This window comes from Cryptotermes secundus, unplaced genomic scaffold (genome assembly GCF_002891405.2).
Source record: "Cryptotermes secundus unplaced genomic scaffold, Csec_1.0 scaffold941, whole genome shotgun sequence".
Classification (NCBI taxonomy): Eukaryota; Metazoa; Arthropoda; class Insecta; order Blattodea; family Kalotermitidae; genus Cryptotermes; species Cryptotermes secundus.
Genome location: NW_019739977.1, coordinates 1,025,851 through 1,031,365, shown reverse-complemented (window position 1 = coordinate 1,031,365; position 5,515 = coordinate 1,025,851). Strand labels below are relative to the sequence as shown.

At 36.5% G+C, this 5,515-nt stretch overlaps 1 protein-coding gene across 2 annotated transcripts in view; it reads left to right on the top strand.

Moving 5' to 3' along the window:
* The first annotated feature begins 2,971 nt into the window (after positions 1-2,971).
* Positions 2,972-5,515, top strand: part of LOC111872253 (tetraspanin-18) — a 64,993-nt gene continuing 62,449 nt past the window's right edge. Inside the window, exon 1 of one of the 2 annotated variants that reach the window (XM_023865962.2) lies at positions 2,972-3,568. The gene's annotated coding sequence lies outside the window, so the exon portion shown is untranslated. The remainder of the gene's footprint in view (positions 3,569-5,515) is intronic. The other variant, XM_023865963.2, reaches the window with a different exon arrangement.

Below are 5,515 nucleotides of genomic sequence, written 5' to 3'. Positions count from 1 at the left end.
TGGAAGTTTACATAAAAGAAATGTACTCATTGCTGTAAGTGGTTAACAGCTCAGTGTACAAAGTTTCTCGAGTGTTTTTGTGTATTTGCTTTCACACAGTTCAAGAAACATATTGAGACATGTATGATGCTTGTCATACAATGTAATAAGAACATTTTTAAAATTCTTCTTTGCCATACATCTTTATAAGTCTAGTGTGGAGGGTAGTGTTTGAAGATGGAGAAGACCATAGTGTGATTTCGTGTATCACGCACACTTCAAATTTTACTAACTTTTAACTTAAGAATGTTGTCAGCAACTGATATAAACCTATACAAACTCCAAACAGGATAGGGCTCTTGTTCCCTAGATGTCATTGTCATAATTTTAAAGGAATTTACTTGAATGACAACAAGTATTATATGCAAAAAGTTATCTATCTCCAATTAAACGTGAGTGGATTTATATAATTTATTCTTCTTGACAAACACCTGCTAGTCTTTGAACATTCAATTATAAATATTCTGTGTCTGAGAGATAACTGATTCTAAATATATTTCGATTTCTTTTAGCATTTTGTTTTGGGTTGATACCCCCTCTCCTAGGAGTGCTCCTTGACAAGACAGGAGAACATTTTGATCTTAAGAAAGATGACCACAAATGGAAGACAGATAAAACTAGTGTAATGATGTGGGAAGGTGCCTGTAGATGCTATGAGACTTCATACAGGACTATAGTTGGACATTTCATATTATTGAAATTTAAGACCTATATGGATTTGCTTCAAGAGAAACTTAGTTATATCTGACATCATTTTTTGCTTTCTTAACTTATAGCATGTCTGTTTGCAGTAACAGCTCAATAAGCATATCAAGATTACATTCCAAAATAATGGAATGTATTGATAATTAAAATTTATTTTTTATGATGCTCTTTTTATTTAATTTTATATTGCCGTTTTGCTATGTCTGCTTGTTTGGTGTTTTTAGCTTTGTGCAAGGCTGATTTGCACTGTTTACATTCATCACTACTGGCCTGCAAAACGCTTCATGGCCAAGTATATAAAATCAGTGTGAATTTTTGTTTCTGCAGTAACAATGAACTATTATTTTGAAAGTTATTAATTGGCGTTTTATCAGTCTGGTTCCATGATATGTGTGTCCCATCGTTTTACTAAGTGTGATGCATAGAGTACACAGCATTTTAATGGAAGTAGAATATTTGGTCATCGTGATAAAGGGCAGTTGATTTTTTTCAGTTTGTTGATAGTTTTAACATAATATGTGCAAGCGTTTTTTTTATTATTTATTGTTAGTGGGGTGGGGCTAAGTCCCTTGTACTGTGGCCACTTCTGGACTAATGTACCAGCCCCGGATGATATGTGAGGGTGATTGTGGAGCAGTTGGTGGAATGAAGATTGGCAAGGGAAAGCGAAGTATTCGGAGGAAACCTGCCCCAGCGCCACTTTGTCCACAACAAATCCCACTTGACCAGACCCGGGATCGAAACCGGGCCGCCGCAATGGGAAGCATGTATGAGCGTTAGTGTGCATAGTCTTAATTTTCAGGGAGGCTTGTGGACCATGGTTGGATACCAGTTACTTCATTGCACCTTTTAAAGACACTGTAACAGAGATCTGCATTAATGATATTATGTTCCCAAATAATTTACTTTAGTGAACCTAAACTAAATTTTATCACCACAAAGAAGAATTTTTTTATGTGGTGTTACATTACTGTTTTGTTATTAACGTGTACTTTTGGTTTCTTGTTTGATTTTCCGCTTTTCTATGTAAATTTATCGTCACTGAAAGTGCTCTGAGTCTGAATTAATACATCATTTTTATATGATTGCCTCTCTCTGCAGTGGTGGAAATGTAACTCTTCATATTGCCATTCGGAATTTTCGATTTCTAGTATCGAAACTGAATTGATATCTCAAATCGCATTGCAAAGAGATGCAGCTGTGACTAACGTTTTGCCACTTGCTATCGCATAACCAGACATGTTTGCAACTCATGACATTGTTTTGAGTTGTTCGTGGTTAACACTTAAAAGTAGTAGTGTTACCACATCGATTTAACGATGTTGATAGTACAGAATAGCACGTGCGCATTAAATTTTGCTCGAAGATCGAAAGAACCATTTTATTGTAGAGCGACATCCAAAAGCGGAAATTTTACAGAACATTTTCCCTTGTTTGCATATTGTTGAATGGTAACCGATTTGTTTTTGTTGATGCTGCGACCATTAATTGACAACCATTAACTACGTTATGCAACAATGTAAATAAAACTTTTAAATTTAGGACACCAATAACGGTTCTCGTCATATGTGTGGATATTTCGTTGTATTTATTGTGACGTAGTTTTGAGAGTATCCGTTCTTTCGACTGGGTAGCGGAAATATTTATCTCTTGGGGGTGGCTGTTATGCTTGTACCGAACCTGAAGAAACTACAACCGAAGTTGAGGGATGTCTGGTGCCCTGTCAGTGAGCACCAGGGTGACAGATCCAAGGGTAAAACGGTCGGAGCGTAAAGCTGGCGACGAAATGTATTCAATTATTAAGGTTAAGAATGCGTGGAGCTATGCTTCTATACCGGGATAAGATTTTTGTGCTTCAAGCGCGGTGGCAACTTAAGACATAGGATATTTTAATAACAAAGGAACGCCCAGCCTAAGAAAAATATAAATTTAGCCTTTTATTAGCTGTATCTGTTGGAAAGAAACAGCTCTTGAACCTGGAAGATTCACTTATGAAATAAGCATAACGAAGCTTGTTAACAATATGAAGTGAAGAACTGCAAAGGTCTTCATTACGTGATTGTGTATATCCTTCCTTTGGTGTATAAGCTTATGCATACAGGCATCACGCCAAATTACATCTCTGTGGACAAAATCGATTTCAGCAGCGCCTCATCCAGGTGTGTTTATATTGACATGCGCGTAGAAGAGCAAAAACAGAAAGGAAACCAAGACGTCTTGGTTGTCCAGATTATATAGTACTGTTATATCGGAAAGAATACAAAATGCGTATTAATTTTACAAACATTCGTGCGCATTCTCCAACGACAAATACTGTGCGACGCCCCAGTCGTGGTCCAATCGCTAGAGCAGTCGGGTGTATCTCTGCGTTTTGTCTTCCCTCGTATCGTGAACTAATTGAACCTCGGGTCATCTGAAGCTGGGCTTACAGACGCCTGTGAACTTAGCTAACAGGTAACAACCTGTTATTGCAGGTAGTAGTTTACCTGTATTGAAAGTTCCGATTTTAAAATGCCAAGTTTCTCTGTGGTGATTTTCAAGTAGAACAATGAAACCTTTAAGTAATGAGCAAATAATTAAAATAAGTGGAATTATGTAGACAGAACTGAGAATCTATGCAGTTTTTTAGTGTTATTCAGTCCATATTCATTCGCCATATGCATCACATGGGCCTTGTTTAAATTGTGATTTGTACGTATGGACATCTGGTGGTCTGTTTGCGAAATGATGTGAATGTTTATGGTATCCAGTTGTCAAGTTGCAAACGATTATAGACAGTGCTCATTTGGCTCCTTTCTTCCCCTTCTTCTGCATTTAATCATAGGTAAGTTTAAAAAATGATAGAAGTTACATTAACTTATTACAATTGAGTTAAATTAATGTTACGATAATCATGTAAATAATTTTCTTTTTATATTTCTTCTAATGATAATGTAATTTTAGTACAGAGTTAATATTTTAACCATCGAACATTGCACGAATTATGTGTTTAGCTGTGAGAGGAACTTATGTCGAGGCTAGTATAAACCTAGATATGATTTTTAATGGAACATTTCTGTGCCTAAATTCCTGTATCAGAGCTCCCGCCTGTCCCAGATATAACTGCTAATATTCGCGCCGTCGCCACGTTTCTAACTGTTGACATAAATATATGATATGCTTAGATGTCAGTGTTCTCCGTACCTAATTGCAGATGCAATTGCTGTATAACGCGTGGCCACCATGTTTTATATTACGCAGGAAAATTACACTTTTGAAGATTTAGTACGAAACACAAATGGCCGTGTATTAAGATTGCGACAGAGTAGTTCACAGATCGGAAGTTCGTAGTGGAATGGTATAGGCCTACACGCATTTTCCTGACGGGTTATTTTCTATTTTGTATTCCTCAGTCTTGATGTTAATTTCTTGAAAATATATATCTGTTGTTGCAAAGCAAATCGTATTGTAATTTTGTTACTTAGCGTTGGCCTATAGTCATAAGATATTTTTTCTTGAATTTTATTAAACCATTTATGGCTAAAAGTGTTTCAAATATAAGTTGTGGCTATTATCACAATTTATATTTTATATACGTACCAATATGTTTTAGGATGATGTGTTTTGAAAAAATAAAATATAAGGTAAGGTTTATGTTGGATCAATATGAACGAAGATTAAATTGTGGTTTTTATAAATAACATTATTGTCGTTTCTTTTATTTTATTAAGAAAGCAACAGTCTAATACAATTTAATCAATAAGTGCTCATTTCACCCCACATGTTCCAACTGCGAGACCGAAAATGAATGTGGCCTAATGGCACATATACGCAGGGTGAAGTAGTCATTTATTAATTAAAGTATGTACTTATTAGTCAGTGACTTTCTGAACAGGAAATTACATTCACATAAACTTGTAATGTAGATTCCGAAAACCAGTCTTTCTCTGTGAGATGCCTGTAGTAGTTGGTCATGCTTTTCGCCACGTATATCGATTTGGCAACATGAAGAAGCATTAATGCTTTAAGTTTGTGCAGTCGAATAAATTATGTAGTGTCTGTCACATGCCATCTGTCAGTTCCTTTGAAATAAATTCGGATTGCGTGAAAGAAACTGAAGTCAAATACCAACTCAATGCTTGTAACTCACCGGTTTTGTTACAGCCTTTATTAAATTTAAACCACTGTAGCAAATTGATATATTTCGAAGGACGATATTGTATAATTGTATGACAATAACTTTATCACGCTGTTCTATCACAGTACAATAAGGAGCTATCTTCGACCGCTCGAACACTGAGATCGCTGGTTCGAATCCCGCTTGAGGCATGGATGTCTGTGTGCGTTTGTTCTGTGTTTGCGCTGTCCTGTGTGTGCAGGTAGCGGCCTTGCGACGGGCTGATCCCCCGTACAAAGTGTCCTACCGTTTGTGTAAAATATCAAGGAACTGGAAAGCGACCAAATTCCAGCAAAGAGTTGTAGAGTCATGGATGGACGGACGGACGGACGGATGGATGGATGGATAGGTAGGTAGGAAGATCTGTTACTTCGGGGGCTTCTCTTAAAACGAAGTCTCCTATTTATAGGTTATGATACTTGACTGCCGTTCTTTCTTCTGAAGTACAGCAATCTTTTGTTCCAAATCTGGGAGCCAGCAATCCATACATTAAAGTTCCTAATTTACGAGAAAAGCACTGTCATTTTATTGAATCAATTCACTATTTCTACTGATTCGTTTAGTTTCTCTGCTTCATCAAGTATCTGAATAAATATAGTGTGCAAAGTAGCATTT